This window comes from Protopterus annectens, chromosome 1.part2 (assembly GCF_019279795.1).
Source record: "Protopterus annectens isolate FY-2018-M chromosome 1.part2, PAN1.0, whole genome shotgun sequence".
NCBI lineage: Eukaryota > Metazoa > Chordata > Ceratodontiformes > Protopteridae > Protopterus > Protopterus annectens.
The window spans coordinates 1156490271-1156515220 of record NC_056727.1 but is presented as its reverse complement, the minus strand read 5'-3'; positions in this window follow the sequence as shown (position 1 = coordinate 1156515220).

Below are 24950 nucleotides of genomic sequence, written 5' to 3'. Positions count from 1 at the left end.
CCTAAACAAGCACAATATCCTTGCAAGCCCAGTGGTCCCTACTGGGGGGGATCCACAAGATGAGCCCTAATAAGGACTATTGAGTCTGGTGTGCGAGTCCTAGTGCACCCTGTTAGGGGCTATAGGTCTGGAGTCTCACAATCTCAGTGAGCCCTGATAAGGGCTTTTTGTACAGACACAGATCCTGAAATAAATAGAATCCAGTCTTGAAAAGGGCTAACTGTAGACAAAACTAGTTTAAAGTGCTGAAAAGTCTGTTAAAAGAACATATAGAGTATGCGGTTAAGTTAGATTCAAGTCAGCTTGTACAGGTAATTCGCTTCTCCAAGCACTGGTCAGAATGACCTTAATAGAGTTTGTGCTGAGTATTTATTTACAGAAATCAAGGCATGTCCCGGGGCCTGACCAATCACTGGGGGAGACATGTGAAGAGGGCATAGCCTTTATTGAGCTCCAACATTGTTGGAACACGGACCTGGTTGGGGACTTACACTGAAACCCAATCACTGGATAATAATTTAATTAAAAAAAAACACTGTTTCCAAATTAAGTGATTGTATCCCTTAAACCGTCTCTAATTTTAAAAGCTTTAATCAACATTTTAACCTTTTAACAATTAGATTTTTCAAACATTCATAAGGCGATAAGTTCACTGGTTAGAAAGACACTCAAAAGGCTAAGCATCCCATATGCCTTAATGCGTGCCAATTATTTTAAGCTTTGAATTTATGCACTGCACAGGGCAAGAGATAGGGCCATTGTATAAATTACCATGGAGAGGGATGGCTGTAGAGAATGGTTTTATTTATTTATTTCATTTTACATTTGTTGACCGGGAGAGTCCAACTGGATACATGTCCATTTTCAGTGGAGGCCCGGGGAGAAAAGTTCCACAGATTAAGAACAAACAACTATGAGATTTCTACATAGGAAGCAAGTATTCATAGGAAACACATGATGTAACAAGATTCCATAGTTTTAAAGTTACAAAGTACAATATTCATCATTGGTAGTTGCAAGTTTTAACAAAATTCAATAGTTTAAGTTAGAGTAAAGTAGTGCTTAGAATGTACTGGTTTCCAGTAATAACATTGACTGAGACAAATGTAAGTAAAAGGGGGTTGGGAGTGGATGATAGGGTTAATTTTGTGAGATGTGGTTGGGTTTAAAGTTGGAATATGTATAATTGCTGACTGCTGGTGTGGGTGTTTGCAGGTGAGGCACTATAAGGAGGAGTCATGATTCTTTTTGAAGGGATAGAAGTGAAAAGGAGCACAAGAGTGGGTCAGATGGTGTATATGACATGGGTCAATCTGGTGGGTAGCAAAAGCATAACTTTTTAATCTGATAAACAGAGTGGGTGAGGTGAAGATAATTAATTTCCCCTTTTACTACCCTGCAGTTAATCCCTTAGCTGTGTTAGGGCTTAATAAAACAGGGGGGAGTGTGATTCTAAGTTTGTCCTGCGCTTTAGCAAATACAAAATTCAATCTTCTTCAGGTAGGTGAATAATCTTTAAAATTCATGGTGAACCAAAAATGTGGGCCTGTGGAACAGAAGTGCTTTTAAAATGTATTTGCATTAAATTTGATTCATACCAAACCAGAATGGAGAGGACATGAGTCGAATAAAGGGTGAGAAAGGGTCCTTGTGCCTCAGACTGAGCCCTTTTGTCTCTAAATTACTTTAATACGACTCCTGGGAGAGGAGCACTGGTATGTAACATGGGAAGACAAGTATAGCCATAATTAACTGTAATTTGTGAACTCGTGAAAATGATTAACTATTACAGTCCCAGGAAGGGAAATATCAAACTGTATGCTGAAAATGTTTGCTGTCTAGAAGAACCAACACATTAAAATAATAGCATAAAACAATTGTAAATTTACAAAATTAACAAAATTAAAGGAACCTATCGAAGACCAGGGCAACAATGGTAATGGTACTATAGTCTGACCTTTCTTTTGAAAGAGTTAAAAGCATGGATGTGTAGGGGAACTGCTGGGAATAACGACGGGTTGTTTAGTGTTAGCTGTGCAATGTCTTGAGTGGTGAATTGCGGTGGGTTTGCTCAGGGACGGTGGTAGAAAACAACCCAGCCTTGATTAAGATCTTGATTCCCCCTAATAGTAGGGATGTTTTGACCCTTCTGAGTGATTATAGCGAATTATTTTCACTTTCCCCTCTGGGGTAAGCTTCGCTCACTCAGTTTGCATGATTTGCATGTCTGTCACATCTCTCAACTCTATCAGATATTTTCTATGGAGGTATATACCACAGGGTCATTTACTGGGAATGCAGGTTATGCACTTGAACGATGGCTGATGATGCTCATCACAAATGCAAATATACCAGCTGAATAACGCTATAATGAGGCAAGCACTCAAACAAGAAATATCATAGAGTGTATGTCCGTGCTGCTGAAATCACAGTTCTGGTCCCCAGATACATCTGGTGGAGCCCTGCTGTGCAATCCCTGTACTTGTGCTGAAGTTGTCACTGTCTGTGTTATCCTTCACAATATTATTCTGAGAAAACAGCTTCAAACGGAACAACAAGATAAAGGGGCACACATCACACCAGCACTAGCAAGGTCACCACAGCCACAAGCAGGTGAGGAGTCAGAGGGGAAACCACTAGCCAGTGTGGATGTAGGCAGATGTAGGCATGCACAATATGCTGTCTCGCTGGGCATGAGGTAATGGAGAGCAAACACTTTGGCTACAGAGAGAGACTCAACCAGCACTGATGCCTCAGTAACCACGCTACCTTAATCAAGTGCATCACCCTCCACCTGTCCAACATCTGAAGGCTCACCGGAATAGGTATGCATAGGCCTACTGTCTGTGTCTGATTGAAATACAGGGGATGGCTGAATGTCATCCTCAGTGTCAGAGTCACCCTCTCACTCCCTGACCATGCCCCTGTTTGCCCATCACCATCATCAGAGTCTGATGATACTATGACATTAAATGGTAGGAGTCCTGCACTTCCACTGGCAGGATCACCTGTGATAATAAGTAAGAAACACAGGAAAGAAATTAATACCTATACTACAGTTTATTATATGATAACAGACTAACACTGGTGCCACTATCATAAATTGTACAGCAATGCACACACACTCATGACACCCACCTAACACATACGGACATATGCATATTTCTAACAAATGGTTATCAATCATAAAATAAAAAATGTTGCCTTACCCTTTGCAGATGGCTCCACACTTGTGAGGGAGGATGGTCCTGGAAGGAGTTAAGCAAAAGGTAAGGGCACAATCACCACAATTCCAATAACACAGGGGAACAGATTTTTTGCCTTTATGACCATTAATGATACTTTTAACTGAAACTTGGCTGACACAATGGGTTTATGTTTAACCATTGAATGGCTTGGTCATCAAACTGTAATCACTGAAACTTCTTTAATCAAAAGGCCATATCATTGTAAAGATTTACAATGAATGATGATAGTTGGCCAACATAAAGGAATTGGGATGCAGTACTTATTTATTGGTAACTTAGGTATAAGGAAACTTGCCTTTTTCTTACTGTAATGCAATCTCGGAGTTGATATATATAATTAGTGGAGGGTGGGGGGCATCCCCCCAAATAGGGATGTGTGGGGGGCATAGGCCCCCACATATGGACTGTCCAGTGTTCACTGAATACTCCTCTTGTGGGGGGGATGTGCCCCCAACACCCCATTAATTATATATACCAACTCCAAGATTGCACTACAGTGGGGAAAGGACAGGCTTCCCTACACATAAGTTACCGATTAGTACTTTGTCCAGCTTCCTTTATGTTGGCCAACTATCATGGTTCAATGTAAATAATTATGATGATATGGCCTTTTGATTAAAAGAAGTTTTGATGATTAGAGTTTGATGAATAGCTGTTCAATGAACATGCCATTCACTGGGCAAACATAGACATGTGTAATGAACAAGAATGTGTTGTTAACTGTATCAATGTATCAATAGGTTCAACCAAAAAAAAAAATATATATATATATATATATATATATATATATAAATATATATATATATATATATATATATATAAAACTAAAGCAACATGAACTATTACTTTCAATATTTTACTTTACAATAAAATGTTATAAACTGACATATATAAACTTACCTGGAAGTTCCTCCTCGCACATGTTTGTCCTTCCAGGAACATCAGCAGCAACATCAGTCACATGTTGTTGTGCACTTTCCACTGAGCTTTCTGGATTTCTGGCATAATGAACAGAAACTCTTCATTTGGTGTCAGTGGTGGCCATCTAGCATGGCTCCCCTGTAGCCAGTTGTTCATGGGCAACTGCAGCTGCACTCCTCCAGGCTGATGAAATCATATCAATGTCCCTATGATGCACTTGATCATACAGCCTGCTGCTCCCCTACTGCATTCACATAATTGACTATCCGGTTCCAAATCTGCATCCTGACAGTCATATCCCCATAGCCTTTCTCAAGTAGAAAGGCATTGCAGCACCTGAATGCTTGCACAGTGACATCATTTTCCAAGTCACTGAAATGGAGTTTATGTGGATGGCTACACTTGTGTGCCATACTCCTAGGTGACATAAAACAGAGAAGAATACAATGCATAAATACCACATAATGAAATTCCTACTTATATACAGTATTAACCACTGTTGACACATTGCTCAGTTATTAACATTTACATTTTTGTGGATGTACCATTTAACACTCACACACAAACCAATGTTTGGTCTAAAACAAGGAATAACACTGGAGTAATGCATTGTTTACCACAGAAAGAGCTGGATGTCTACATAATTTCAAGAGCAATCGTCTTGGTACACAACTTATTGGTAACACACACACGGTATTTGACATCCCCAGACCCCAAATAAACAGGCAACTGACAGTTTGTACCAAGCAAGGAATAACACATTAGTTAATTGTTATAAATGCTTTCAAAAAATTTTTCACTAAATGTGTACACATGTATAACAGAAAAGCCAAAATTATACAATTGCCAGTCATCTCTCCCTCTGCCCAGCACTCCCCTAGAGGTATCTATGAGCCATCTTAGAAGCCTAACACCCCTGCATTATTGACAGTATAGGAGATTACATTTCACTGAAATAACATAGAAGAGTGCAAGATAACCAGCTGTAACAATGACACTTGTCATGATGGTTAATAAGGCTGGCTATCTGAGAAAGTAAAATGCCTGACAAAAATGCCTATGCCAATAGTGAACTTACTAGAAGTGCATACAGATAAAAGTTCAGTTTTCTAATGCATCTATATAAAATATTTTCCTTGTAACATGTGAACAAATCTAGCATGTACTTGAACAATGCAAAATACCTTAGCAAAATCAGAAGGCTTCTGTGCAGATAAATCCAAATTTATAGCAATCATCGGTGTTATCTACATACACAACTCTCCTCACAGTCAAGTTCCCTGGTTACTCGTTTACCTTTTTATAGTGTAGATTCAGCATCTGAGCATGGTGAAGATGCATATGAGGAGTAAACTCATTAGAATTGCTGAAAGCCAAATGTTTGATTTCTATAGCAGGTGTAAATTTAGCCTAGGGAATACCCCAGTGTTAGCTGCTAATGCATTGCAACTGTGAATGATTAATTGTAGGGAGAAGGAAAACACAACAGTAATTCAGACTCCCTTGCCTGCATTGGATGTGTCACCCAGGATACACTTACAAAGTGTAGAAGTAATTGAAGCAAGCTTTTAAATGGAAGTGACCAGCACACATTTCTCAGTTTATTGTTCAGTAATAGCCAAACTCTCCTGCCTTTGTTGAAAAGTGTATATTACTGTTATGTAATATTCTCACACATTTTAAGGATGATGATACAAAATGCCCACCAGACTGCATGTCTGAGACTACAACACTGATAACAGAAGAATGAACACAATACACAGAGAAGACAGAGCTGCATTGGTTCAAACAATACTCATAAACGGTGGTGTGATCATTCATTGCACTAAATATGTAAGTAATACATGTACAAACAGCTGAGAGTGTGCAAGTGTTACATGTCTTGTTAATACTGTGTTGGAAATGGGACTTGCGTGTATGCACAATGATTTACATTTCTGCTGCAAAGTTATTTCTGAAGCAAACAGAGGTAAGAAACTCTTATTGCTGTGTTTTGTAGGCTCATTAGTATGATAGTTCAAATCCAGACTTGTGCAAAAATCTGTAATGTGTGTCAAAATGTATTTTGTATTTTTTTATTTAATTTTTTATAATATACTAATACTTGTGTGGTACGTGGCTTAGCACAAACAAAGTGAAATGGATAAATACATTAAAATTTAATGTAAGTTACTTGTATGGTAAAGACTGCATAAATTAAAGCTGTGAATGAAGCGTGTGTGTAGCACACATGGTAAACACAATGCAGCACACTGTGTATTGTATTTTTAGATCATTGTTCAAGTCCAACATTTATTTTTTAATGATGAACCCTAATAAACATATTTCAAGAATAATGCATGCTGAGCTTTGCCTGTCATGTTTGTGCATCGCTTACCTGCACACAAACATGATCTAATGGCCCAGACAACAAGCTGACATTGGCAATTTCAAAAAAGATATATTGTTACCTCTTTTGCTTTCCATCATGCAAACACACTAAGCAGCATTGAGCAATGGTCCAAAAGGACCAGACCACCAGCAGAAAATAGGCTGACACTTGTCAATTTTAAAATGGATACATTGTATTATGTGCGGTTTGCCACCACACAAATGTGCTAAGCAGTGTTGTGTGGTGGTCAGCACACATACATAGTAATGAATGTAAAAATGCACAGCTGCTGCCCAGTTCTACCTGTGACTGCAGGTGTAAGTTAAGGGCTACAATACTGGTGAGCCTGAGTTCTGATACATCAAAGTCCAAAGTTTTATTACTGTTGTTCCAATTTCTTTAATATAAAAAGTAACATTAGAAAAATAATTACACATTGAAATAGCTCTCTTTAGCAGGTGCATTGAGTATACACAGGACATTGTATACATATATATATTTATATATATATATATATATATATATATATATATATATATATATATATATATATTAAATGTGTAACTTTGTGTAGCAGTACAGTTATGGTTCTACAATTAAACATTCATTTTCTGAACTTTCATGTCACAGACATAAATGTTTAAACACTCAACTCTTTAATGTAAATGTATAACTAATGAGTAAGTCTGACAAAGAAGGTCTCAGTTGCAATGAGCACTCTGCACACTAACGATTGTAAAAATATACAACTGTACCCCAACCTTTCCTGTGGCAACTGGTATAAGTTAATGCTTTCAATGCAGGATCTAGCACACTACCGATTTTATCAATGCTTATCCACTCAGTTTTAAAAAATAAAGAACAATGTAAACATAACTAGAAATAATAATAACTATGTATAACACTGGAGCTCATATGAATTATATGTGTGACTGAGGGTATACTGCCAATTATGTTTCTGTAATTATAATTCTATTTTCTGGTCTTGGCTGGACTTCATACTTCAATAATAATCATACACACATGACTGTACAAACCAGGACCTTGTCAAGTCACACACATACATGGTTAACCCCTCACTCTATCATATGTATATATAATTAATGAGCATGTCTGCAAAGTAATTCTTCTGTGGCAAGGATGAAAAAGCACCTATATGGAGGAATATGTTTTGTCTGTCACTCATAGGTTTGAATCCCACATTGTGCAAATTACTTTTATCAGTGTGTAAAAACACAGAAATGTGTCAGATCATAAAATTTATACTCCAATACGTCTGCAAATTTAAATCAAATAACAGTTACAGCAGCAACCAAACCAAAATATAATGCCAACTGTCACAATACTCTTCCTAGTTCATAAACTGTGTTCCTCTGTTTTTGCACTGTTGCTCTCCACTTAATACTTAGCAAACATGATTGGCATGGTTGTCTGGGTTTGCGCACAAGCTGCAAAATGTGATATCTTGAATTGGCAGTAAAACACTGTAACTGTTGCTGTTTGTGCTGTACAGACATGGCAGGAGCTAGAATGAAAGGTGCCCAATTTAGGGCTTAAAGATGGGGTGTAGAGGTGTCCAGAATATTCATTGGAATCCTTGTTCCACAGCCAAAGGCTACTGCAGGGAGAATATACTTAGTCTCGATACAAATCTGAATCTTGGAATAGTCTGGCCAAAGCTGTCTTTAGTGCAACTGACATCCCACACATTGAATTGCAATGTAGGCACCACTATAATCTGAAAAGGTGCAAACAGAGACAACTAAACCAGTGGTTGGATGAGTTTAGGACTGCTAACATCTCAGAGTTGTGTAAGTATACATATAAAGATACTTTACATTTTATAGAAAGCTGGATATAGCCAAAACTGATGTGTATAATGCTCTTCTCTTTGTCTCCCCCCTTTTTTAGCTGTCTAGGAGGTAGCAGGTACAGAAATACCCATGCTGAGCATTTAGACATATTAAGAGAAGCAAGTGTTTTGTATGCAGCACAAAATCAAATTATTTTATCTAAAGTATTGTTCTTGTATACATTATTAGCAAATTAAGCATGCATATCTTAACTGTAAAGTCAAGCATGCATGTTTCAGTTTGTAGCTCAAGTCAACTGTAGGAGTCAGTTTTAATACAGTATTCAGAATTTGTGAGTTCGTATGCCACAGGTAACAAATATATAGTAAAATAATTTAAAATATGACATAATAATTTCAACACAAGTGGCATAAATACCATGCTGTTAACTTAATCTGCACTATTTGCTCAAGCACATATGCAGTATAATCATATTGTAAGGATCACTCGCACAATCATCAGTCATAGCTTGTAGTTAAAAAGTATACGTAAAGAAAAAGTAACATTTTTTTTATTCATATTGTACTAATTTATTGTATGTCACATATAATGGTACTAATTATCTTTTTTTTGCCTCTAGACCCACCCCTTATCTCTCTTTTTAATTTTTATATGTGTGGCCACAATGTTATGATGTCATGCATTTCTGACAAAACAGAAAATGATTTACAGTGCAGGAAGGCAGGCTAACAAGTTTGGCTCAGCCTGCCCCCCCCCCACTCCACTGGTTGCTGCACTGATGCCCTACACATCTGGGATGCAACCTGGCAGTACTGCCTCTGCAGCCCCTGCACTACTTGAGCCCTCAACATCAGGTAGCATTACTCTGGCAGCTAGTGCAGTGGTACTGCCCTGGAGTATTAATGGCAGTGGAGATTTTATCACCCTCCAGGAGATGCCAGGCATGGTGCTTGAGGTCATGGAAAACACCACTGGTGCACAACTCAGCTGAATGGAGAATATACTTGTTGGAATTCTGGGCAAAGGAAAATATTAAGCACTCCAACAGCAAGCTGAGGAGAAGGATGGTGATGACAGTTCTGTTGGTGAGGACTAGATTCTCTTGTCCCCATGTTTGACAGGCATAGGCATCCAATGTCCCCTCCCTATCCTATCCCCAGTAATGGTGTTCCTTAACCTGTTGTGTTCCTCAAAATCTCTGTCTCTTGTCTTGTTTGTCCTGTTTGTCTGCAGCCACTTCCTCAACTGCTCTGCTTACCTGACCTTGACATACCTACATCCCTTACCCAGCATTCCTCTCTTACTGAAATAAAAATTCAAAAGTAGGCACCTGTCCCAAAAACAAAGTATCATCCCATACGTAGCTCTCTACATTTTACATGTGTCTTCTTGACACACTTGATTTGGTTCAATTGGCTATACAACATGATTGTGTTGTCATTCGTTGCTGTTGAGGTGACAGTCCCAATTTATGCAATATTCTCTCCATGTTCATTTTACACTGTTGAAGAAGTGGATAGCTATGGTTCTTTCCTCCCTCCCTCCTGCACATTCCTATATTGCTTTCCCTTTGTTCTTCCCCCTGCTTGCCCCCATTTCATCACTTTCCTATCTATCCCTTTTTCACACCTTTAATCTGGTCAGAAATAGAATCATACACCACATGCATAAATAAGAAATTCCATGTGAAGTCCTTCAATTTTTGTCCTCTGTGTTTGCACAGCATTTGGCATCATGCACCAAAGTTGAGCGAAGGTGAATGGCTCTTCCCAACCTATGGTATGGCGCTGTTACCTCTGCTCAATGCTACTTAAGCCCACTGTACTAGGGAAACACACAGTTAAAATAAAATAAAGACACTCATATTAAAAAATTCATATAAAATATTTATTTAGACTGATGACTGTATAAATATGTAACTCCATGTGTGTACTATTGACACAAATCACGAGTACTGTTTTTATACAGTACTTCACTGCAGTCATTCCCTCTCATGTTTCCAATAATTATCATATGTAATTATTTAATAATATCATGAACACCTATGTAAAACAATTAGACAGAGCTGGATTCAAACATTGAATCATCTTTGTTCAAAATAAGAGCTCACTGATATTACACTTGCTGCCACACAGTCAGCTAGACAGTAGGTGTTTTTTTCTATGCACTACTGTCAAAAGTGTTGACTGATTCACCTCTCCACTTAGCATATTTGCATGGAAGAAAGTGAACCAATAGAACTCTTAAAATTTACTCAGTGAAGCAAAGGCCCATGTTTGGTCATCATTGAACTAAGCACAAGTGTGGAAAGCAGTATACATTCTTTTTTTAAGGTTATATAATATATGACACAACATTTCATATATGAACACCATAATACCTGTTAGCTGTGCCTACCATAGCCAGTTGTACTTCTCAAGTTCAAGTAGAAGTCCTTAAATGTGTATCTCACATGCACAAACACTTTGATATCAATTGTGTAAAGCAGCTGCTTAGCGGTGCACTATGGAACGTGCTTATTAGCATGTATTACTTATGTTTACTGCCCAGTTAGTCTTCATCCCCTTTTAAATCTATGTAAAACACAACCAAAGGGGAGGCACTTTTTAATGACTGAACACATATTTACAGTCAGTCATGTGTTACTTTCACCCATTCACTTGAAACTTGGTTTGTCAATACCTGTTCCCAAATGCCAAGTACACCATAGAAATAAATAACTAAACTGCATTGTTACATACTATGTACACCTTTATAATGGCAACAGATATTCAGATTGTCTTATACATTATTAATATGGACAGAAATTCTTCACAAATATGAACACAAAAATATGATCACAAAGAATGTTTGTGTCTGTATGGGACTATTTAAGTGTGTAATGTATACAATATACTGGGAAACAGCTGCTTATGTCTCATTTCTGCTACATGCATTCCTGACATCTTTTTGCATCTAGTTTGACAAGCTGTCTCATAGAGTATACATGCACATTGGAAACACAATAGAAAATTGTACATACACATGCTGCACACCACTATCATAACAGGATATGATAACCACAGCATATAAAATTATAGAATTGTCTATAAAGACCACTATGAGAAGTCAAACACATACTTCAGGGGTTTTGCAATCATTAAATACTGTGTTTTGCAGATGGAAACAAAATACTTACATGTGTGTTAAATAAATTAGAACAGCAGCTACCTTGTGTGTGTGTCTTTGTGTGTCTATAAGTGTGTGTGTGTGCATAGTCAGAGTAACATCAGCCTGTATCCTACAATCATCAATCCGGTCCATTGCAGAAGTAGTATCTTGACAGATATACATGGCTACCTATCCATTTCATGTAGGCCTCCCAACATCATCGCTCAAACATGCAATTATGCTGTTGTCCTCTACAAATTGTCCAGCAACATTGTAAATGTCACACTTGTGCCATGGTGCTTATGTTAAATCCTGAGTTCTTTGGTTGGTGTACCCTTAGGCAAGGGTCCTAATCTCACTGCACTCAACTGATGTGCAGTCAAAACACTGTAACTGTGTATCCTATTGTCAGCAGTATAATCTCATAAATTAAAAATTTTTGACAGTTTTACATGACTACACATCTATTTCATGCAGGCCTACCAACATCTTCTCTCAAAATCCAGTGGTGATGTCATCCAATACATATTGTCCAGCAGATTTATAAAAGTTAGACTTGTGCTGTGTTGCCTGCATTACGTACTGAGTTCTCTAGGTAATGTATTTAGTTAGGTAGGGGTTCTTATCTCACTGCAGTCGACTTGTATGCATGCACTCAGAAGAGTGCAACTGTATATCCTGCTGTCAGCAATACAGTCTCATGGACTACAAATATTATGACAGCTGTGCATGCCTATACATCCATTTCATGAAGGTCTCCCAACATCTTCTCTCAAACATCCAGTGATGATGTCTTCCACTATAAATTGTCCATCAGCATTATAACAGTCAGAGTTGGGTCATGGTGCTTGTGTTAAGTACCGAGTTTTCTAGCTGGTGCAGTTAGGTATGGGTTCAAATCTTCCTGTGATCAACTTGTGTGTGCAGTCACAAGATTGTAACTGTGTATGATACTGTCAACAATGCAGTCTCATTGAATACAAATATTTTGACAGTCATACATGCCTACACATCCATTCCATACAGACCTCCCAAAATCATCTCTCAGCCATCGATTGATGATGTTGTCTACAATAAACTATCTAGCAGCAATGTAAAAGAGAGGCTTGCGCCATGGTGTATGTGGTAAGTTTTCTAGCTGGTGTACTTATGTAGGGATTCTAGTCACACTGCAGTCAACTTGCATCTCTATTCACTTGGGTGACATTTAAGAGACCATTTTAGACCAGCATGTAAGGCGCTCCTACTACCATCTTCTTTTAACCAGACACTACTGATGTCATCAGTTATAAAGTATTGAACACTACTGAGATTATACATATGATGTGGCAGTTGCATTAAATCCCGTGCTCTGTAAATAGTATTTTAGGGGTTCTGCTCTTGTTGTAGTCAACTGGTTTATGTGTCTGTATTCACTTGGTGGACAGTTAAGAAAACATTTTAGACCAACATATGAAACACTCCTAATATCATCTTCTTCTCATCAGACACTGTTTCCTGACACTATAAAATCAAAATTTGTGCTGAGGTGATTGATTTAATTACAGTGCTCCATACATAGTTAGGTAGGGGTTTTACTCTCACTGAGGTCAACTGGTTTGTATGAGTCTATTTGTGTTCACTTGGTTGACATTTAAGAGATCATTTCACACCCGAATGTGAGACAATCCTACTACCATATTCTTCTCACCAGACACTGCTGATGTCATCAGCTATAAAGTGTTGTATGACATTTTGAAAGCAAGACTTGTGCTGTTATGCTTGTGTTAAGTACTGTGCACTGTAAATAGTTCTGCAGATTCTTTCACTACCGTCAAATGATGTGTGTGTCTGTTTGCATTCACTTGGTTGACACTGCTGATGTCATCAGCAATAAAGTGCTGTCTGATACTATAGAAACCAGACTTGTGCTGTGGTTCTTGCATTAAGTACTGTGCTCTGCAGATAGGTAGGGTTTCTACATTCAGTGCAGTTAACTGGTTTGCATGTGCATTCAACCATCAGTATGGTGGCAATTTTAGAATGACATGTGAGTCCACAGCTATGTCAGATATTCCTCCAAACATCTTCTTGTAACATGCACTGATGATGTCATCCTATATAACATGCAGTCTGACAGCATTCAAGACAAACCTGTGCTGTGGCAGTAACATTAACTATTGTGTTTTCTAGCTGCTTTGCCTAGATCTATATGGGGTTCTAATCAGACAACTTGAGTATGTATATATCCAAATAATACTTCTGAGACAATTTTACACAGAGATGTGACTCCACATCCTTGTAAGACACTCCTCTGAACATGTTCTTCTCCTCATACAATGATGCTATCACTATCATACTCCATAACATGCACCATGACAGTGTTAAAATCAGGCATATGTGGTGGTGGTGCTACTGTTACATTGCATGGCATTAATCTTCTTTGCCTACACAGGTGCAATGTTCAAACCAGGCCCAGCCTACTGGTGTGTGTGTGTGTGTGTGTGTGTGTGTGTGTGTGTGTGTGTGTGTGTGGTTGGTGCACATTATGGTCATTGTATGATCTTTAGAAATGCTCTTCATTTCACTACCACTTAGGAGAACCTTTAATGTAGTCCCATGCATCCACCATCCTCTATTTTTCTTCTGGCCACATAACATTCTTCCTGCAGAGGGGTGGAGGATGTCCTCATGTCAAATATATATATATATATATATATATATATATATATATATATATATATATATATATAAATACATTGTGAAGCAGAGACCTTCTATGTGCCTCTTCAAGCCATCTCCAGATGACTGCATTTGTGATTGCTTATTCTGTTATGGTGTGGTGCACATGTCCTATATTGACAGTGGCAGTATGTAATGCAATACAGCAAATACACACATACATACAATAGTCTTACTATTTTCTGTCATACAGATAGAGTTTCTTTTAAATGGTATAATAATAGTTAGGATTTTATGTGATGTTGGCCATTACCTTAATCATGTCCTATGACCGTATGAACATTTGACATGTAAATGTTGCTGTCACCGACATGGACTATGTTGAGGTTTGGGTATACAGTATGGCTACAGGAGCATATTACAATCTGTGATGTGAGTTAATGTATTGATGGCCATTGTTGTCATTTAATTACATGCTCCTTCTATAACAGCTGTAGTAATATGCCTCCTGGGAACTGCTCATTTGGTATGATACACTTTTATGTATATTGCTGGATATTAGGACATGTGCAGAGCAGATCAATATGCTATATAGTTCACATTCGACCATCAAAGTGACACTTGCAACATGGCACAGGTATGCATGTGTCTACCTGCGATCATTAAATGCTTGGTGACAGACAATATAAATCCATATTGATTACATGGGCACATAAGTCTTTTTTTCATCCACATTTTGTAATCCTGTGATATACACAAACAATTTACAGGTTTTGATTCAATTCCAACCTTATGGAGTTCATTGTATGTGCAGTTGTGTTGTGATTCCAGAGGATTATTGAGGTGGTCAGCAGCACCATTGCATGACTAATAGCATTTGTGTCAGGAAATTTCTGCATGAGCTGCAAACAACTGATCTGTAATATGCCCATGTATGGCATCGGACAGCACAAACACATCTTTCACATTAAGCACATATAGGCATATGCTATTTGGTGTAATTATGTGACATTGATACAGTTGTATGACATGTTAACAGTACCAGTGTGTGGAATGTGATGCATGACCAAGGCTGTATTTGGAGTATTTTGACAAATCATTTATTTCAATAAATGTGAAATGTTAAGGGTAATACACAACTAAGCACAAAACTGTTTGTGTATGCCACCAGACATACTCAGCTAGAGAAAATAGACAATCTGCTAGCTGACAGTTTGTCTCACACTTCACCCTCCCTGTCACTGCTGGCCATTAGACAAAGTATACATACAGACATTACTCTGTTTTTATTCTCAGGAATGAAGCTCATATATGCACTCTCTACAGCTAATAACACATAATCAAAGGACCCTGACAACATCCCAGGTTGCCTATAGTGTGACTTAAAACTTGGTCTTGAAGACACAGTTGGATATCTACTTTAACATAGTCTCCGGACAGCCTATGTTCTCGTAGAATGGTGTAGAGCAACAGGTATCCATTTGGCTGGGGAGGGGACCATCACCTGATGCATGGAGTTATAGACCCATACTCCTGAATCTCCTCATCTGTGAGGTAGACTAAGGAGTTATCATGGACCTTATTAAAAAGGACACAGGTAAACTTCTGACTATATACCAAACCCATATTTTAGTTGTTAAAGCTACGGCATGTCTGTTACATCTTTTTGTTGTCTTAATGAAGGTCACCAAGGGCATACATGAGGGAAAGGCTATCATTCTGCATAACTTGATATGGCCAAGGCATTTGACACAAATCCACACTCAGATATTACAAAGAAGCTATCTCAAGTAGGCATAAACACCTATGTCACCAAGTGGGTAGACAACTGGATCACATATGTGACAGATAATTTTGAAGTGTGTGAAATCGCCTCTATTTAGAGTCTCGTGACCAGGTCCATTCTTCAGCATTCTGTAACAGGCCCTTTCCTGGTCAGTGCTTAAGCCTCAGAAGTCAAGACTAACTTACACATCCTTTGTCTAACCAACTTTGTGGAGGACTGCAAATTGTTGACAATCATTGAATCCAAGATTTGTATTGGTATAATGCAAACAGTATTCACACACACAAAGGGTTGCTACCATAGCCATTGTTACCAGAGCCATGGAGTCACAGTAGATGAACAAAAAATCATGGGAGATTAGTTCCTTTATTAAAGCAAATACACAGCCTAATTACAGTATACACAGCACACTCCTATGAGCAGACCAAGTGGTATGTGATCTCTGTACTCATGTAGATGCTATGCAGAATGTCCACCAGTTTGTGCCCAAAGTGATGACTAATCCCCTGTATGTAGCACAACTCCTGAGTATATGCAGGACATCCACATCAAAGGGCATTATAGTCCCATTGTTCTCAGCCCTCATCACACCAGTAATTGAGTACAATGCACCCTTTTGCATGTACCACCCAACATATCTTCCAGGGATGATTTAACCAAGTGTATCACTTTTGCTACAGAGAACTCCCACACATTTTATCAGCCATACTTATGTATTCTTTGTGATGCATGACCATTAGGAGTTGACAGTGCAGAACTCCCTTCTAGGTGTTATACATGATGTATGTGTGATACATGTTCCTGTGATGCACCCAGTAAATACATAGCTCATTGACAGCATTGATGGCTAGGTTACATCTGTGAAAGTGTGGACTGTGCCATATATATGCCATACAAACCTGTCAACTAGCCTGGATTTCTCGTAATTCAAACTACAGGTGTAACAGTGTAACACCTCCGAATGATTTTTGAGGAAAGCGTGCTTGATTCTCTTTAAGTAATACTGACAAATCATGAGAGTTGTACAAGTGTGTTCTTGCAGATCCATGTATAATAACTTACAATCACATATTTTATGTCAATAACACAGATTAATTGTGGGATTATTTTGATATCATTCATGATTGTATGCACTTCTGTCTACAGTTGTCCATGAGTCTGTTGCTATTTGTCTTGCTTGGTTGAGACCTGTGCTGTCATTACATTCAAATTCAGGCAACTCATTTTGCACATAGGTTCATACGTTCATACGTGTGTTACTAGGCTAATGGCCCTGAGCCTTTACAAGCCTAGCCTAGTACTACCCGACCTTAGTTCCCAGTGCCTCTGTTGAGTAGAGCCCCCAGGTGAATTTTCTGTTTCCCATCCACTCATCAAGATTTCTCTTGAAGAGGGTCAGCGAGGTGCTCTGCTTGACATGTATGGGAAGTCTGTTCCATAGCATGGGCAGTCTCTGGGTTATGAAACTGTCCCTCCAGCATGTTCTGTTAATTGTGGTAATGAGGTTGAGGTCTCTGGAGTGTGTGATGCAGAGGGATTGGGATTCCTTTAGATCTAGTATTTCTAACAGTGTTGGATCAGACATGGCATTATAAGTCAAGCAGAGATCACCTCTAAGTAGGTGATATGAGACAGAGAATAGTTGGAGATTTTTGAGTCTGTCCATATAGGACAAGTGTGTAAGGCCTAGGATCCTTTTTGTGAGGTACTTTTGTGGCCTCTCCAGTTGTTGCAGGTGTCTAGTGAGGTACATACCAAATGGGGCATTGTACTCAATGATTGGCCTAGTGAGGGAAGAGTAGAGGGAGGCAATGACCTCTTTCTTCATGGATGCAAAACCCTTAGTAATGAGATGTGCAACATGGAAGGACTTTCTGACCACAGTGGTAATGTGATGATCAAAAGAGAGGTTGCTGTCAACCTGTGTTCCCAGATCTCTTATAACGCCTTCTGTGTTCAGTGGACTACCATCAATGTGGTAATTCATGGGAACCAGGTTTTTCCCAAAGGGGATGATGACACATTTTTGGCATTGAGCTTAAGGCCATTGTTCTGACACCAGTCCTTGGTCACAGTGAGGCCATTCTGTAGGATGTCGACATAATTTGGGGAGTTAATAATAGCTCCCAACTTGCAATCATCTGTGAACGTTGTCAGCCAGAGTTCCTTTGCGTTGGCCTGGACTTCAGAGAAGTAGATACCAAACAGGAGAGGACCCAGGACTGAACCCTGTAGGACTCCACTCTTGACTAATCGGCAGTCTGACTTGGAGTCAGCTACTTTCACACTGTGGGTTCTATCTGTGAGCCATTTTGCAACCCACTTAGTGGTATAGGGTCAATGCCAAGCTTAGTTAGTTTTTCTATGATTCCAGAGTGGGGAATGGTATCTAAAGCCTTGGCCTGATCAAGATAGGCTTTATGACCCACCTTGCCTTCATCCACAGCTCTGGTGACTGACTCAAAACAGTCGACCAAGTTGAGCAGGCATGATCTACCCTTCATAAAACTAAACTGTGTGGGATCCAGAGTTTGGAGATTCCCTATATCCTCGTTTATTAGGTCCATGATGATGTGTTCCATAGCTTTGCATATCAGACTCATCAGGCTAATGGGGCGATAGTTCCCAGGGTCTGTAGTCACTCCTTCTTTATGAAGAGGGATGACTGTAACATGCACCATTCGGCAGGGACAAAGCCTGAGGTGAGGCTGTGATTGAACAGGGCACACAGGTGAGGTGCTAGTTCACTCTGTAGTTCATGTAGAACACAACCTGGGATATTGTCAGGTCCCACAGAAGCTGTATTCTTGGCCTTGGACAGTGCTGTTTTAACTTGTGCAGCAGTAAGACTGGGTGCCTGGCAATCTACTGTATTGTGATTGGTCCTTTAGGGAGGGGTAAAGTTGGCCAGTATACTGGCAATATCTGTTGACGCAGTATACAAGGTACCATTGTGCAGTAACTCAGAGCAAATCTGGGTATTGTCATGGAGATTCTTTACATAACTATAGACATCTTCACTATATGCACTTACCTCCTATTCTATATACCATTCTTGATAAATGTCTTCTCCAGTGATTATGTCAGGATGTTAATAACACAAAAAATCTTCTCCACTGATATGTCACCTTGTGTAACAGTCACATAATATACAATAACTTTGTTATGATATGACAATACCCACACAGGAAGTGTAAACAGCAGGACATACTGTATTATACAGATATGTGATTACTGTTCATGCTATAACTGTCTTGTCTTTGTGGTATATGTACATTGACATGCTCTCGTCATCTGTACATTATCGTGTCTCACCTGTCGTCTTCCTCTGTGTTCATGCCTACAATTCATGTGTGTGGCCCTTTTCAATACGCACATTTCCCTGAATAATTAGTTATAATGTAATATTTTTATCCTTGCTGATCACTATCAACACTTTTATTCAGTATCACTAAAACAGGTCTGCACACTACTCTGAACTGACTACACTATCATATAATATGTTAGAACTTTATACATTGCTTTCTACTAAGCTGTGGTAGTCATTATGTCTTTCTGTGCAATCCTGCAGAACTAGTTTGTGGCAGTTAAACAAGTTTGTGTGTCTGCAGGTGTTTGTGCTGCTTTACACTTTCCTGGCCAGCAAAACTGTTGCAGGCCAATATGTGCAGCATGCATTTGCAATTAGTGTTGCTGCTCATCATGCTAACATGAAAACTCCATGTAGGGTTTGTTAAGCCTATACGGAGTTTACTGAATCACCAGGAATATGTTACCTGCTTATCCTTGTAACATAATGCAGGGTCTTTATTGCCACATGTGCAACTGGTAATTTCCAAAATGTCATTAATACATGCAGTATCATAAAACACATGCCTGATACTGACACTCTCCCTTTTCATACTGGAGAAACAGATATGCTCATTCACATGTCATTAATTTACTGATAATCACCTTAAGCATTCTACAGGTTGATGTCTGTGAAATAACCAAAGTGTGTCCCCTATTTGTCTCTGGAATATCCCTTTAGCTAGAATTGTAAGAGCTACACAACCTTGGTGGCCACTGGTATAAGAAAGTCACACATGCTTCAAGATCCACTGAGTTGGTCATACAGCTCACCCAATGCCAGTATGATGCCTTGCCCAGTTGGACACACTCCTAGAGCTGTTTGAATATGATCTGATGGGATGTAATTTTATATCTCTATCATTTACGGCTATGCCTCCTGCTACAATGACACACTATAGGGTGGTCAGCAGTGACACTAATATAAAGCAATTGCTGCTATTGTGGCAGTCCTGCCCTTCTCGGCATTATTGCCATATGAAACTCTAAAAGCTTCACTGTGCATTTTTCCTTTATATCCAAATCTAACTAAGTATGCATATTTGAAGCAGATGACCATGAATCAAGTTAATTTCAGAGCACCTTATTTGTATTCCATCACTTACTCATTAAGTCATGTTTCTGCATTTTCATGCCATTTGCTTGTCCATTTGGTTGCTCCTTTTTCCATGCATTCTTGCTCATTTATTAATATATACTGTGAAATAAATAAATAAATAAATAAAGCAATGAATGAAGGTAAAACGGTACACACCATATAACTCAAGCTGATCAAAGCTTTTGACACAATTCCCTACTCAGAATAGTAAAAAAGCTAAATATATTGGGAATAAACTCCTTTGTCCCCCACTGAACTACCACCTGTCTCACAGATAGAATACAGGAAATCAAAATAGGGGAAGTTACCTCCACAAACAGACCTGTCACAATTGTAGTTCCACTGGGTTCTGTGCTGGAATCTCTTCTTTTTCGTATCTATTTTATTAAAGTAAAAGCCAATACCCCAGGGCTCTGGCTGACTAATTTTACATATAACTGCAAGCTAAGAGCAGTCATTTGGGGATTATCCATCCTGCCAGAGGATTTTTATGTACATAACAGCCACAAGAGAACCATAGAAAATAAATAACAACCACAGGCAACAGTACCAAAGATTTATCGCCAAAACTTTAGCGCCTTCAAGAAGGCTGTGAGAACTGAGGCGCTAAAGTTTTGGCAATAAATCCTTGGTACTGATGCCTGTGGTTGTTATTTATTGATTTTTATTTACATGCCTGATATTAATGATGACTGCAAATATTTGTTTACTAAATATTAATGTTATTAATAATTGTCAATTGACTCTGTCATCCTTTTGGAATACTTGCTACTGTAATCTTTGTCTACTGCATTGTATTAAGTGTTTTGAAGCTTTTCTCCCCGGGGATCCACTGAAAAAGGGCAATCTCAATCCAGTCGGACTTTTCCCAGTCAACAAATGTAAAAAAAAAAAATAATTAAAAAAATTATCCCAAAATCATGGACTAAAACTAAATGCTATAAAATGCATTGTTGTATCTTTTGTGAAGTCATCTGTCCCAGGGAACTATCACACTGACAATAAGTGCTTAATTGTTGACCCAGTTGTTTAGGATTTGGGAACTTGTGTGGACAGTGACTTAATTTTTGACCAACATGTGTCCATTGTAAGAAAGTGCTTTTAATATTGCATAGCTTATAAACAAAGGGATTGTGTCTAGATCAAGGAATGCCATTGTCCCCCTCTACACAGCCCTCATTAAGCCAACCACCGAGTGTAATGCCCCATTTAGCATATATCTGTCCAGATACATGCAACAACTGGAACATTCAAAAAGATACCGTACCTTACTAAAAGAAAATAAGACCTAAACAGCATGTCCTACATGGTCCAACTGAAATCACTGTCACTATAATTGGCATCCTATAGACTGCTAAGAGGTGGCCTGTGTCTGGCATGCAATGTATCCTCTGAGTCAATACTGATGGATCTACTGCAGAGCCACAAGTCAAATGACATCAGAAATAATCAGTCTAGGGGTCTAAACCTCTTTTGCAACATATCTCACGGAGGATACTGCTGCTCTGGAACAGACTCCCCATTCACTTAAAACAAAGTTCATCCCTGTCCATATTCAATAACAACTTGGATCTATGGCTGGGAAACAGAAAATTTAACCCAAGACTGTCTCCTGTCTAAATAATGGACTGAAACAGCTCCTAAATACTTTAGCCCATGCATGGGTCCCCTCACATCATATGTGGTATGTTCCCAGTTATTTTTATTAGGGATAATATATAATTATTGACCATAGGATGGGTATGACCAACCTATAACCAAATGGGACAGGATAATTTGAGCACAAAAAGGGAACATGGTTAAGCTTAAAATGCCCTGTTAGGGCAGCTAGACTAGTACTTACCTAGGAACCTATATATAAATAACTAAGTAACTAAATACATACATACACACATACATACATACATATATACGTACATAAAAATCAGATCTGCCTAGTTACATATATACATATATAATAAAAATTAGATCTGGCTAGTCATGTTGGAACAGAGCACAAAGCTTGTGGAGGATGACTCCTTCTATAACTCTACCAGTAGTACTGGGCTTATAGCCGAGTTATGTGACAGTGAGTTTAACTACCTATACCACCTAGCAGTAATGTGGAGAGGGAGGCAATGAAATGCATGGTTTCCAGAAAAAGCAACATAGCTCCAGAATCCTGATGGCAGAATGCCAGTCTGACAGGTATGATATAAATGGCTGGAACTAGATAACCGAATCTCATAAAGACCACACAATGCTCTCATCATGTAAGATGCATTCTCTACCTGCAAACCATGTGAAATTGTGCCTGAGCATGGGGTGTCTTCATATGGAAGATCATATTGTTCCATGCCTAAAACACATTACATAGCTTAGGGCACAGAATATAAGCCACATGTAACTGGGACTGAAAGGGACAGAGGATGCCTGCATGAGAGGAGCAAGCCATATCATGGGTGCACTGTCTTACTTAGCCACATCCTCAGCTGAGTGTGTTACGCTGTGTGACAGATGGTGGATTATACCATGGTTCTTGAAAATTAGTGTGATAGCATCAACAGATCCAAACATGATGAATTTTCATATTGCAAAGCATGGATATATGTTGACATTCTCTTGTCACAACTGAAATATGTTTTGAAATGGGTGGTGTTTCTCTTATGTAGAATTCTCTGCAAAGTACCTGCACATGATACAGTGAATGCATGATGGTACATTATGTGGCATGTCTGTGGCTTGGCTGGATGGAAATGCATCCAGTGGATGCTAACACTATGGGTTTCAGCTTGTGTAAATAGAATGATGTTGCTGCTCAAATGGAAGAAATTGCATTCTAAACTACACAGTGTAGAAAGGAGTGCAGAAAGTGATTAATTTTATATATTAACCTATAACAGGTAGCAGGCTGGCAGAGGTAGCTGACTCTATTTCACCAGGTGAGCAGCCACATAAAACAAGTGGAAAGCTCTTAAAGGATGCACTAGTTCATGTGAAGAAAGATGCACCAGTGAGAGTTAAAGGTGATTGTGGAAAAAGTGGGAAAGAAGCAAAGAAAATGGATGGCAGCAATACATTGCTGGAGAAGAGCAGAATAGATCCTGTTGTGAATGTGTGTAACTGGCAGGTGTGGAGAATGTGTGTAACTGGCAGGTGTGGAGTAGTAAAATAGAAAGCAAAAGTCAAGGGAAAGTCTTTGGGATGAGATGACAGTGCTATGAAAAACTGAGTGAGAGAAGCAGAATAAGGCACCGGTATATTATGAATAAAGATGGAAGTGGGAAAGGAGCAGAATAGAGTAGATGCGTATTATGAATTAAGTTGGAAGCAAGGGCAGCTATGGGAAAACCACCCCGAGGCATGATAACAGTGATGCTATAAACAAGACTGATGGAATGTTCTAGTTTGTTCTTCATGTTTTTTTTTTTTCTTTCTTTTTTTACAATTGCCTGATAAAGTCCAGTTATGGAAGGGTGCCATGTTTGATAATAACTGCTGGCTCTGCTTGTGAAAGATTGACAATTAACTTTAATGAGTTGCTTAATTGGTGAAAAACAGTGTGAAGATGAACTAAGTGGGTAGAGATGATGAAGTAAGACAGGCGAGGTATATTTTAGTTGTTAAAGTCTTTCATATGGGGATCTGACCGCTATTTTTTCACATATGATGAAGGAACTGTAAACTTTGATATGGGACTGTCTTTGTTTTTTTAGAATGTGAGGCAGTTGCCTAAATCTACAGCAACAAATAAATAAAACTCTTTGGAGGGATAGTTTCCTAACTCATTGTATCCACAGCCTGTGGAATGAGTTGCAACTACTGGTCATGCAAAGCACTACTTTTGTTACGTTTAAAACAAGCATTAATGATTTGATAGGTAGAAGCAAATCCAAACCAAAGTTATCATATACTGCTCTGCTCAATTTTGGAGGTGAGCTCTATGAAGTAAATGAGAATGGTGGGAAAAACTTGTGTGTGTGTCTATGGCTAGGAATCTTATGACAACAATTATCACTTGTTTAGTATCGGTTCTGCATTCCAATGCTCCCAAGCTCCTATTATAAACGACACTATTGATGTGCAACAAAGTTTTTGCCTGCAAGTAAAATTGAAAGTTTTGACAATTTATGTCGTTGTCTAATTTAGTTTTACTATTAAAGTGCATGAGTGCGCTAATACTTAATTCAGCAAGATAAACCTGGCAGAATGTACACATATTTATCACGTGTTTTATAAACATAATATATATTTAAGTTTCATTGAAAATGTATGTTTTAAATTAACTTAATTTGGGGTTAAGGAGAAAAAGTTCTGGTGAAATGTTTTGAATAACTTTAACCTTTATTTCAACCTTATTTCTTTGTGTGTGGATTTAGTTACGGAACATATGAACTGAGGATGCAAAAATGCAGTCAAGGGCATCTAGAAAGTTTGAGGTATATTTTGATTTTATTGTTATATAAAGATAATCTGCACATGTTTTCAACAAAATTTGAGTTTGTCTATGATTTTGAAGTTACATTAGGATTTTTATACAGACTAGTGGGTGGCTTATGAGGGCCAGGTGAAA